Genomic DNA, 13,474 nt, shown 5'->3' with positions numbered 1-13,474 from the left:
ATATTGGATGACAACTAGAGGTTCCAAGCTTGCAGTGAAGCTCCAAGATGACACATAATCTTCAGGAGAGGGAGGCAGCTTATCCTACCCCTGCTTACAGACAATACGCAGAGTTCAACCCATCTCACCTGGGGAGTTGAGATCCAAGCAAAATAAGCACAAGAGATAAAGGAACATGAGTACAAAACCCTAAAATTTATGGTACGATAGCCAACTTCTGTGTAATACCAACATGAACTACTTGTTTGTTTATGCATGTCATGATTACTTTTCCTCTCTCACTGACCCCATTGGGTTTTTTTGGTTTTTATAACATGCAAACACTCCGATCTCGGGCAAGCTGAGCATCAGCCTACTGTACCTTTAATAGATTTTCTGATGGAGCAAAAAGCTCATCTGTTGTAAATGATATCTATTAAAAAGAACAAACCAGAATTTTAAAACTTGTATGTCAAAAAAAAAATAATAAAAAGGCTTCTACACGTCAGCTTCCATTTACAGCTAAACACTTTTTCCTTTAAAAAAAAAAATCACATTTTTGTCCCTTGTGTTCTTGAACTATAAAAGTGAACTCCTGAAGAGCAGGTGAAAAAGAAAAGCTCCATGAAATCAGTTTACAGAGGAAATGTTAATGTCTGCCAGTGCATGTGCATAGCCATGTGTGAAGTTAGCCTTGCTTTGAACAGGGGCTTGGACCAGGTGACCTCCAACGGTCAGTCCAACCTCCTCTGCAGTTCTGCAACTTATTGCCAAGGCCACTGAGCACATAGAATGTCTGACATCACAAAAACATCCTGCCTGATAGCTTGTGTAATGGGGCCATTGCAGGAACAGGGGTTGAAGTGGCCTCTGATCTCCAGACTGAATGATGGGCTGGTAAGAACATTACCAGTCAGGCTCTTCCCCTTGCTTCTCAGTCAGAAACTGCTGTCATTATCCCAGCAGCAGGAGAGCTGGATGCGTGTCCACACTTCAGTCACCCCATTTCAGTGTATTAACCCCATCCACTGTGATGAGAGAATTGTGTTAATATCCAAGGTGTGACCAGGAGTGGGTGAAGTGCAGCAACCTGTCCCATTTTACCTCTTCTGCTAACTGGTGGCAACCTCTGTCAGGAAAATAGGGCAGGCAGGAGAATCAACATTGGAGATTGCTGCAGCTGAATCTGTCAGAGCCTTTTCACCAGTTTTTAAATATAGATAGGAAGGGTAATTTCTAGCCTGCGGTCCCAAAGTTGCATGCGTGTTTTCTCATGGTCATCAATTTCTGTATGTGTAATTCCTACTTCTAATACTTTCAGTTATTTCACATGACATTTGCAAGCATTTCATTTCCAAGATATACTTCTGCCTACAACAGCAGCCACCTGCACTTTCTCTGGCAGATACCAGCTAGTTTGAGTTCTCCCCCTTTTAATTTATAAGTGATTCAGTAATGCATCATTAAAACAATCTTTTAATTACAACTGATTTTAAAGAACACACTCTCTCTTCTTTCATGCAAATGGATGTAATTGTGAGGTTTCATAACACAAAGCAATTCAGCAGGATATTTTTTCATATTTTCATTCATAATCTCTCTCACTTCTAGCACATAACTCCATTTACTCCAAAGGCATCCAAAAACCAGATTGTGCTACTGACCTATAGCAATTTATGGTGAAGCTTAGGGAGGAGAGGAGAGCGTTTTGCCAAACAAAAAGTAACTTCCTTTCTATGAGCTCTGCTGTAGACTGTCCCTGCCTGCCCTCAGAAGATAGGAACCTCATTTCCAAGTTTTCAAAAGATGCAAAATATATTAGCAGAATTTCAACCTTATGTCTGCTAAAACTCCTGAGAACTCTTAGGAAAGAACTCTAATTAAAGCAAAAGACTATGCTGAAGAGCATCAGGGTTTATTCTGATCTTTATCACAGGCTTGCAATGATATCGTTCATAAATCTGAAGATTTCTTTGTGCCTTAGTTCCTCCCACATGTAAAATTAGATCACTGCCTAATGCACAGGGTTGTTAAGAACCTTAATTTTTAGTCTGTAAAACACTTCTTGATCTTCACCAAGAAACATGTTTACTTTTTTTCCTGTACCTTCATATGCTAAGTCATTCAGATATAGAAAGTCAGATAAATACTGAGGTTTTTCTGCTTTGAGATTACTGATGGTTAAAAATCATTGATTTAGCATGTCCACAATTTTTTCTCTGCCTTTTCAGCAGCCAAGAAAACTAATATACCTGGAATTAGTTATTAGTTCCTAAAAAAGAATTTACATAATTACTCTTTTACTATCTACATGCTTTACAATATGCACATATTGAAAAACATAAAGGCATGTATTTTGTGACACAGAATTGTAGAATTTAATTTTTTTAAAAAGTTATATTTCCCCTAGGGATGTAAGGCTGATATATACTTATGCTTTTATTGCTGAGTCATATTTTTAAAATATACTCTTACCACAATCATAATTTTTACTTGTAAGGTGATTTCCAGAGGCCTTGACGGGATAGGAAGCAAAGAGCTAGGGCTGAAGGGCAAACAGGGGGGCTTGATCCATGTCTTGCATGATTTAGACTCTAAGATGGCCCAGGTTTACTCTAGAAAACGTTTTTGTGCTTGGGTAGGACATCATTGTCTGTGTCAGAGGCACAAGCAATAGCTAGAGGGAATGGCTGTGATCTTTCTTCAGTCAGAGATCGAGTAATTTACTTCCATGCTTTTGAGTGTCAGTTGTCAGAGCACCGTTTTGGAGGACAACATAAAGCTAAAGTGATGAGCATGGGGAGGTCCATGTGGAGGTTTGTGGAGCCCACTGAAGACTTCTAAGAAAAAAAACATTCTGTCTTACCTCTGTCTATTCCTTTGGTTGAGTCCAACAGTTGATGCCATCCATCACTTACTTCCTAAGCAGAAGGACATATGGTAGTGCGAGAAAAGGAGTAGGGCAGCGACATAGGAAGAAGAAATGATAGGGTCATATTCACAGTCCTCAAACAGGGGAGCAATGTCTGAACAGACTAGGAAGAGGGAGGAGTTACAGCAGGTCTGTGGATTTGTGAGGAGCACGTGCAGTACGGAAAGGACTGACTACTCCCGTACAAGTACCGGTAGCTATAGGATAAAGCTAGTTGCAGTAACGCTCAATACAAGCAAACGCTGTGAAACACTACTTGAAACATTTACAAGATTTCTTTGAAATTATTCTAGAAAACAAATTTTTAAGTGGGAACAATTAATTCTGGTGGAAATGCCCTTATATTTCTGTGAAATATAATTCAGCCTCTCAAAAAAGAAACATTTAAAAAAAAAAAATACCTTATGCCTGTTTCCACTCCAGAATTCACTAGAGAGTCTGTTAAGAGATCAAAGTGGGGAAAATATTATGGAGATCCCAAAGCAAGGGGATTGTACATCTGAGCAGCAAGCAATCACTGGACTTAATATTGATTCTAAAAGGCCAAAATATGTTTCCTCATTTTGGAGTGATATTGTATGTGCGTGGGTGTAATTCTTTTTGCAGTGTAAACACATATGGCTATTTATATCTTAATATTGCAGCAGTTAGCCTCACATGCTCACAGTGAGATTTCATTCGGGGCACATATTCCTGGCTGGGGTTGGCCTGTGCTGCACCGTGCCAGGAGCACAGCACAGCGCTAGCGCTTGCATTACCAGCCACGGGAGACTCACCCTGTTATTACTTGATTTGCCCTTGGTGCTGAGCCAGCCCAAAAGTGCCTGAGCTACAAACAAAAGCTGCAAGGGATTTGGATAGGAAAATCAACAAATTTCTCACAGCTACTGAAAGTCAGCATAATTGTGCATCCTTGATGCAGGTAGGCGGCCAGATCAGCATGCAGCTGACTGGGAAGAAGACTCAAAATCCTTTTTGCACAGTTCTGCTTCACTCTCGTTATCAAGTGCTGTCTATGTCACGCTACACTCTGCCAGGAAAGGAAGTCATAGCATCATGGCAGCACAGAAATACAGGCCTGGAAGGGACCAGACAAAACTATATAGCCCGGTGTCTTCCAAGGGCCGAGGTGTGATAGTCACAACACTCTCTTAAGGGCCTTTGGTGTTCCCAGTCACCATTGCTGGAAGTGGCAATTAAAAGGCAAGCAGAAAACAGCAGCAGCATAGGCTGATGTGGGGAGGGCAGGACGGCAGCAAAAAGGAAAGGTGAGGGGCTGGGAGGCAGGCAGGTGGGTAGCAGGAGTCAGAAGCAGTAGGACATGGAAGAGGCAACGGCAGCAGCGGGAAGGTTTAGCTACAGCAGTATTAGGAATCACTGGTTTAGTCCATCCCTCTGCACAGGGGCCAAATCCAGTTTATCTTGCTTTTAAAACAAGCCCAAAGGAATTTTTGCATTTAATGTGGAAATATTTTCAGTGAGCAACATGGAAATACTAATATTAATAAAGATATCACTGCTTCAGTAGAAAATCTGTTTTAGAGCTCAATTGTCCTTTTTATTAGATTTTTCCTGGTATCCAAACAAAAACTTGTTGGCTTCACAGCCTATTTTTTTCATGTCATGTCATCAGCAGGCGTTGGAAATGATCAGTTATGATCTTCTTTATAAAGAGCCTTTACATCTTGCACCATACACTTCCTTACTTAACTCTTTTCTAGATTAAATAGAGCTCTTAGTCGTGCTTCACAGGTTACATTTTCCAACTGTTGATCAGTTTTGTTGCTTCACCTTTGGATTCCCAACAATGTCTGTATCCACTGCTCAGAAATGAACCCAGTGTTCCAGCTGAGACCCCACTTACACAAGGGAAAAGAAAATAACTCCCTTCCATGTGTTTATATATGAGTACATCCCAGAATGAAATTACCTGATAAACCATCAAATCTTCAAATCTTCTGCAGTTTAGGACTGACATTAACCCTGAAACTTCCCAATCTTTTCTGCCTTTCACATATTTTGGGGTATTTGGTCACTTTTTCTTATGTACAATACTTTTCGCTTTCTCTTATTGTATTTCATTGGTTGATATCAGACATTTTTCTATTGAGTAAAAATCAATTTTAAACCTGATCCTATCTCCCACAGTTCTTGAAATCCTCCTAACTCTTTCATTATATTATTCAAAACATCAGTAGAAATACTGAGTAGAATTGTGTTCAGGACAGACCTCACAGAACTCTGACTTGAAATGCCCACTCATTTTTACCCCAAAGCACTGATAATGTTTCTTTGACAGCAGGTTTTTAAGCAGTGCACTCACTTTCTGGGAACCAACAAAAGCTATATCCTATTTGGCATGTGAGTATCAAGAAATCAAGAAATACCACATTTACTGGTTTTCTACATGTACGAGACCAGTAAAGAAGTCAAAAATATAAAGGTGGATTTGTCATGATTCATTCTTGACATATCCACAATGACTGTCTCCATCACCTTATTATCTACTTGGTGCCTTTACTTAATTGTTTAACCATTTGCTCTAGTATCCTAGTTAAGCTGCCCAATGTGTTACTTTATTTTTCTTTTCCTTTAAATACAGGTACTATGTGAAAGCTTCTCTAAGGCTCTGAGACCTCTTGATCCTCCATAAGCATCTGGAGTCAATCACTAATAGTTCAGCAATTGCTTTGGCAAGTTTCTTAAGTATTCTGTACCAAATTTCACCTGACCCTGCTGACTAGAACATTTCTAACTCATCTAAATATTCTTTAGCCTGCCCTTTCTCTCTTCTGGCCTGTGATTCTCTTCCCCTGTTAAAATTAATTGCACCAAAGATCTGATTGCAATTAACCTTGAGACAGTAAATCTTTCAGCCTCTCCTGTTTCATCATAGCCAACAAAAGCTTTTCCCATCAAATTAAAAAGAAATACGTTGTCTATATAGTACTGGTACCTCAGTAAAGCATTTTCATGATGCACCACCTGGCATTTGTCCTCTGGGTAGTCCGAATGCAGTGATGCTGCTGATTAGCACTGACTGTTGTTCCAGGACCACATGATGCCTCCACATCCCTCCACAATGGTATTTTTCCCCAGCAGTCATTTAAAAAGGCATAGATACCACACATACAGTGTGATGTAGGAGATTCTTTGCAGCATATAGCCTCCCCTGGCAGCCTAAACCCTTTCAGAAAGGCCACCAAACCCAGATTTTGTTTAAAAAAAAAAAAAATCTATTTTGTATTAAAAAGTTGTTTAAATTATAAACACATTTATGCTTTGAACATACCTTTCACCAGGGAAAGGCTCCTTGGGGTCTTCCTGTCCAAAAGAGACACAGCACTACGCTCGCAAGAGCCATGAGCACGTTGTAACTCTTCCAGAGACCTTTTGGGCAGTCTTCTCCTTTTCTTTTCACCCCCATCAGCCATCTTGTCCTGAGAGCTTCAGGCTTGCCCTCAGATCTTCCTGTCTCCCCATCTGAATTCTTGTACTCTCTGTGCAAAAGGAACCTTTTTCTTTTTCCTCTGTCTCCTAGCTCACAGATTTAGATGAGGGGTTAAGGACTAGCTTATAAAAACCCAGTACAGTTATAGATAGAGCTGGATTACTGGAAGCTGTTTTATTTTACATTTACAAGCAAGAAGTCTGCAACCTTTTGAACACGTTCAGTGCAGTATGCTCTCATCTGGGTTTACGGAGCACACTCACAGGGCTTCTCTGACAAGCTTCTGCTGCTGAAACTAGTCAAGCAAGACACTTCGTGCATGGAAGTAACTGAAGTGTTCTCTGCCATGGCTGTGCTTGTGGTTTCTTCTTTCTGTTGCCCATTGTCTCTCCTGGAGGTGCTATTTATTGCTTCGCAGCACAGACTAGGAAAGGCACACATCACAGGTGGCAAGGAAGGAAGAAACAACGCCAGGCAACCATTATTCTCTCTCTCTCATGCAAGAAAGAGAGGTAAGAAAAAATTCAGTTTGCCTCTAACATAGTGATCATAACTGTCAGTTTGGGAAGGTGAGAAAGGAGAGATATTTTCTGCAGGCAGAGCACTGATTTTTCTCCTGAGTGTGACTCATGAGTCAGTACCACACTGGGCTGCATGATAGAAGGGGCATCTGGATCCACCGTGTGACAAAAAGTCACTCGTGGCAGGTCGTGCTCTTCTAGTGGAGGTCACATCTCCTTCACAACCTCATATAGCCTTATCTTCATAACCTTACATGACAAGCACAGCTGGTCAACAAGGGAAACCAATGAGTGGCAGCTCTGTACAATGGGGATTTTGGGGTGGAAGATCCTGTGATTTGAAGGGTGGGATTCATCTCATCAGACAGAAATGTCTGCATTTTAGCTTTTCACCTTGGTCTCACCTTAGGGTAAGGGAAAGAAACGAGCAGTCAGAACAAGGAACATTCCCATCCCAATTTAGACATCTAAAATAGGACAGATGAATCATACCCTGAATGCACTTATTTCTCCCCACAGACTATAAAGAGAGACCGTGTGACTAGCTTAGGTGCAGATACCTACAGTGCTTATGTTTAAAACTAGAGAGAACCCTCACCCAGCAAACCTGAGCCAAGGGTTTTGGGAAACCAGGAGCAGTCAGGAGAGCAAGGGGACCTGCACACCTCCACTTAAAAGTCTCCATTTAGGTGTTGGCCTCTGTGTGTGGAGCATAAGCTCTCACAGCCAGCAGAAATCTCCTGTCAAAGCTGTCAGTGATAATTAGCAGGAGGGTAAACTGATCATCATGATGGACTCAATTCAGCTGTTTCATACAGAGACACCTAGTGCCCTTTGAGGCACTCCAAGACTTTCAGCAAATTTATCCACTGTCTTCTGTTCAAGGGATGCAAAAATTAGATCTTAGCTAGGCAAAGCATCTACCAGGCTAGGTTATCTACTGTGGTGGAGCTCCCCATACACTGCCACTTACAGCAAGTAAACCATCCTCTATTAGGAGATTGGCAATGAAGTCAGAGACTGAGAACATGTAACGCAACCTGTAAGAATAAGCTAAAAAAAAAGTACCTAATTTGAAGAAACCTTTTTTAAAAATCAGCTCAGGGTAATTAGGGGTAAAATAGGCTCACCAAAAGCCACAAAAGTAAGGAACTGCCCAGTTAATTATGCCCCATGATTGCTTTCCCTCAATCCTTTTTACATGAAGTATTACTTTCTTCTTCTCTAGACTAATTTCATACATAATACCTTAGTTAATATTGATTTCTGCTGTGTGTTTGTCTTTGATTTCTTTTCATTTTCATTACATACCTAGCAATAAACCTAGTCTGCATAATCATTATCATGCTCCTTAAGATCTTTAAAAATTTCATAACAGATTTAAATATTCCTCTCTGTAATCTTATTACAAATGATTTTTCCCTGTCTGCTCACTATTAAAAATGGATTTCTGTAAAGGCACTTATCTGTAGCCTCCAATCACACATGTACATTATTTCTTTAAACAGCAGAGAAGGCCATTTTTTTTTGCCTGTCTCCTATCTCAGCATAAACAAGGTAAAGAGTAAGGGAGGCAAAATACAGCCGGTGGGAAACGGCATAAAACATTGTGTAAATTCAAATATAAAATATGCAGCATGCAACCAGCAGTAAAGGTAGGATGCACAGGACTCTATATTGCCTGGCTCTATCAATGCCCTATCTTGCTCCCAGGAAAGCCAGGACAACGCTGACTGGTTTTAACAATTCTGTCTTCATCCCTGGTTAGCGATCTCAACAAGGGGGAAAAAAGCCATGGGATAAGTGTGGGATTAAGTAAAAAAAAGATCAAATATCATTTATAATCAAATCACAGTGAAGCTGATTCACAAAGACACATATGCAAAGTGTTCCAGGGTAAGAGGTGATGTAATGGTCCCTTTTCACTGCAGTCAGCATAGCATCAACTGGACTTCATAGAACAGATGAGTTGATCTGTGAGCAACGGGACTAAGGAACGCTGGTTTCCTATAGTATCTGACACTATTATCTCAAGTCTTCAGTGCCTAAAAAGGACAATTTCTAATCAAATCTTTTCCTGCGATTAGGATTTTGTATAGTCTGACTCCAAGATGGCTCTTTGGTGTTTAACAACAGATGAGTTCACGCTGCAGGCATTTCCTGAGGAGGGCCTGAGGGAATTCTTTGTTCATCACCCACTTATATTTTTATACAAAATGTTTTAAAACTTCAGATCCCTGAGACCTTCTGACATGCCTGGTTGAAAATGGCTAAAAGGTTCAAAAGTTATTAGAAGGAAATATGGCACGCAATCACATTAGCCTTGTTCTTCACAAACCGGGCTAACGCTGATGATAGAAGGAGCAGCCAGTGCCTGAGGGACGGCGCTGCTAGATAATGAACTCCAAGTGGCACCAGGAACAGCGATTTGGGCCCATGTAAAACTGGCCAAATGTAAGGCCCTCAAAGCACGAGAGCAGTCACAAAGCACAATAGTCAGAGCAGGTATCCCCTATAGTCAGCTAATAGTGGCCATGCCACAGTACAGCCTGGTGTCAGCAAACTCAGGCCCTGCTTTATCTGAACTATAAGGTCAATGGACACTGACTTCTCATCTGTTACCAACCAGCCCCTTTCGGTTTAATTTAAAATCATGAAGCAGATTTGTCTCGTGGGTTAGATTTGTTGATCTTCTATTTGCTCTAAAGCAAAAACTGTATAGACTTAAAGGACATCCATCTTAGTTAATAGCATAAACCATATTTTCAAAGACACCATTTTAAACTGCTTATGATTCAGAATAACCACACAGGCAAATCAATTTCCAAGATAATACAGTATGAAATATATAATAAAAGTATATGATTAACTTCCCTTGTGGGTCTGACAAAATGCAAAAGGAAGAGAAGCTTTAAGAAGAAAACTGAGGACATTGTGGAGACCAGGACAGTAGTCTCAAAGAGTATTTTTCAAAAAGAGTTGTTATCACTGTTAGGCATGGTGTCAACACATCAGCTATAATATATTTATGCTTTTGCAGTGCAAGGTTAAAGGATCCAGAATTTATCTTCCACTTTCTGAAGCTTCTGAATGGTAAGACGTAGCCAAAAATCAGCACGAAAAAGGAATTGCCTACATCAAGGTCAGCTATAAACTTTTCTGCTAATCCAGCTGGGAATGTTTAGAAGAGACACTGAATTTTCCCTAAATAACTCATAAGTTAACATATTAGATTTTCTTTTGTCTAGAGGAGAAGGGAAGTGATGCTGGGGAAGCTGTTATGTATATGTGCAGGGCACTTTGTTATACGTTTATTTCAGTGAGCTGAACATATTGCTTAGTGTTTCTCTTGCAGAACATTTCTCTGTCCTTATCATTCTGATCATACGAAAGAACGACACAGGAACTAAGCTGGATTTGTGGCTCTTTAGATATGCAATAAATCTTTTCTTCACTAGATGGCACCCGTCTACTCCTATGAATTAATGTTGAGTGTGGCAAAAAGCTAAGGTTTAAATTTCATAGAAGAATATAAAATGATAGAGGATTTATTCTTTATGTTGAATGCTTTTACTGCTTGCTTGTGTTCTGCATCATACCCCTTGTGTACTTGCAAGGGTAAAGTTTCACAACATAAATCTACTTCAACTCTTTTATGTCTGATATTTGTGTAACAACAGACTATAACCCAGAAATTTGCATGACATGTATGCATTACACCGGATCAGACTTTGAATAACAGAGGTCAGAATAAATTAAAAACACCAAAATACCTCTCTCTTCCTTTCTGAAAAAAGCATAAATCTAGAATTTCTGAAGATACTGTGCTGAAGTCTCAGCAGGTATAAATCAATTTGGCTTCACTGAAGTTGATTGATGCCAGGTGAAGATCTGCACCTGCAATTTCAATGCTGGCCTGCAGAGCACAGCTTGACTTGTTTTCTTATTCTTAACTCCAAGGCATGATAATTGAACTCATAATTCTCACTTCTAAGTCAAAACTCCCACCTGGGCATTGGACTGAAAATCAGTGCATGTCTCTTTGTTATAAATCAAAATAATCTTTTCCCAAAGAAAAGAAGAAAGCTGACTAAAGACTTCAGTGCTTGGAAATCAGTCGTTCAATACCACATCAGTGGTTGCACTCAATATCGTGGTAACTCTGATGCAAGCAGAAGCAAACTACTGCTCAGCTCCGTCATTTTGCCTCTTACTGCCACTAGATGATAGTGTGGTAACGCATGTATCGTTCAGCTGCACGCCAGACCTTCCGCTGCTGAATTCTTGGCAGTATTCACACTTTCATATGTAAAGAATATACAGAAAGGCATCCATACTACACAGCTAGCCTTTGAATAGCAGTGCTTAATTATATCCCCAGTGGTTTCATACATTAATATACCCACAGAGTAGTGGATGCTATTATTTGGCCATGGACCCAAACTGGGCTTTATTTAGACACAGCCACTATGCTAAATCGGTCACCTCTATTTTTGTAGCTACCCATCCAGAGCTATAGTGAGACGTTTTGACAGACAGGGCAGGATAATTATATTTCCCTAGCAGGAAGCAGGAGAATGGCTGGAGGTAACATTTACATTCCGCCTCATGGGCATCCCACTCGCTGCCGGTTCTGCACATCCACTCACAGCTTCTCCCACCTTTTCTGTTTCATGCTCCCCCTTTTGAGAGGACTCCCCTCCTCATCCAATTGAAAAGCTCATGGCTAGGAGGAGACACACATCCAGAAGAACACCTTGAGCACACAGCTGTCGTCCTCTCCGCAAACCCCTTCTATCCCAATTCACATAGTTTGTACTCTCCTAACACAGCAAAATTAAAAACAAACTGTTCCTTCTGTCAGCTCCTCTGTAGAGTAAATAGTCAAAACCCTTCACTGCACAGTTTTTCCCCTAAGTAAATCTTAAGACTCTGGTTTCTTTTTACCCACAATAACAAGGTCAGTTCTCCTCTCAGTAGGCTGGACTGCCTCTCCCCAACCAGGAATATGCACCCCGGGAATGGGTGAGTGGCCGGATCCAGTCCAGCACAATACCTCTCACATCACAGGTGGTTTCACGGACACACTTTCATTTCACAGAGCATTTCCAGCTCCGCCAGTGGACAAAAAACCCATCGCTTGGTCTCTGTGGCAGACAGGTTGAGTGATATGGACCTGTTGGCACCACAGGGCAAGCCAAAAATTGAAAAACGGAGTCTCCAGTGAAAATTAATGGACCCTTGGGAAAAATTCATGCACACATTTACATAGAGAGCTAAGTGAGCAGAATGCTTGGAAATAAAGGCTAAGGGGAAGCAGTCCAAAAAGTGTAAAAGGTAGAGTCATATATATAATCAGTGTTTACATTGTAGACTAATCTATCTGCTCTGGCATTTGACTCAGCCACAAGCAGCACAAGTCACTTAGCTTCCCATCAAACCTGGAACTGGATATGGACCTCGGGGAAACCTGGAATTTCAGCTGTGCTGGAAATTTGGTTACATTGACATCTTTTTGTTTTGATTCAGGATGGAATTAAATTTGTAAGAGTTTCATATTTAAAATGCTTGCATTTGTTTTATATTATTTAATGATTGGAGTCATAATAGTGCATAAACTGCTAGCTTTATGGGATAATACTTAAATGAGTCATTTTCATAATCAGTAATAATATTTTCTGCTTAATGTTGGTTGAACTATCTATTGCTTTGTATTTAGAGTGTTTACAGTGTCATAGCAATCCCAGAAGAAGAAACCAATTCAAGTGTCAAACTCTTGAGTAGGGCAAACGAGAACTCTCAAAAAGATAACATGTTCCAATTGGAAATTAGGACATAAAGAATAAAGTAAAATATTTCAAGCATTATACTGAATGCTGTTACTGACATGGTGTAAAATACATTAACAGTAATATAAAAATCAAATCCCTTTATAGGTCAAAGTGAATCTTCAGAATTCTGAAGTGAAATTCTGAAAAATTCTGAAAGGAAACATCTTGAAAAATGTCTACTTCAGAACTTCTTTGCCCATTCTGAACCTTGATCATATTTTACAATAAAAATTGTTTTAATTTCATCTCATTTCACTTTTCATCAAAAAACATAACAAAAATGTCCTACCAGCCGCTATTTTGTAATGCATATTAGAACTGGCATTTCCTGAGCTTATGAAAAACAAAGCTCTCCATTTTTCTTATATGAATAAGGACGGTCTACAGCCCATTTATAAATATTAATTTTTACAGATCTGTTCTGTGACTTAAGATAGTTTAAAACTCACAGCCAGGGAGAATTTCTGCTCCTAACCTGCAACCTGTCATGAAACCATATTTCCAGGGATAATCGCATCAGCTGTCAGGGCACAGCAAGAACAAGCTGGTCCACGAGGAATGGTGAACCAGGAGCCGAGCAGGATAACAAGGCAGGTGAGAGCAGAACCTTCTACCAAGGAGCCAGGATGCAGTGGTAAATCCAGGTGGCGATCAGGGTCAGTGATCTCCTGGGAAGCCCACAGTGACACAGGGCTCTCACCAGCAGAGGAGCTCCCCTTGGATTCAGCCAGCCAAATGCTCTACCTTTGCCAAGTCATCT

The sequence above is a fragment of the Numenius arquata genome, chromosome 9 (genome assembly GCF_964106895.1).
Source record: "Numenius arquata chromosome 9, bNumArq3.hap1.1, whole genome shotgun sequence".
NCBI lineage: Eukaryota > Metazoa > Chordata > Aves > Charadriiformes > Scolopacidae > Numenius > Numenius arquata.
Note: the sequence above shows the minus strand (reverse complement) of the source record.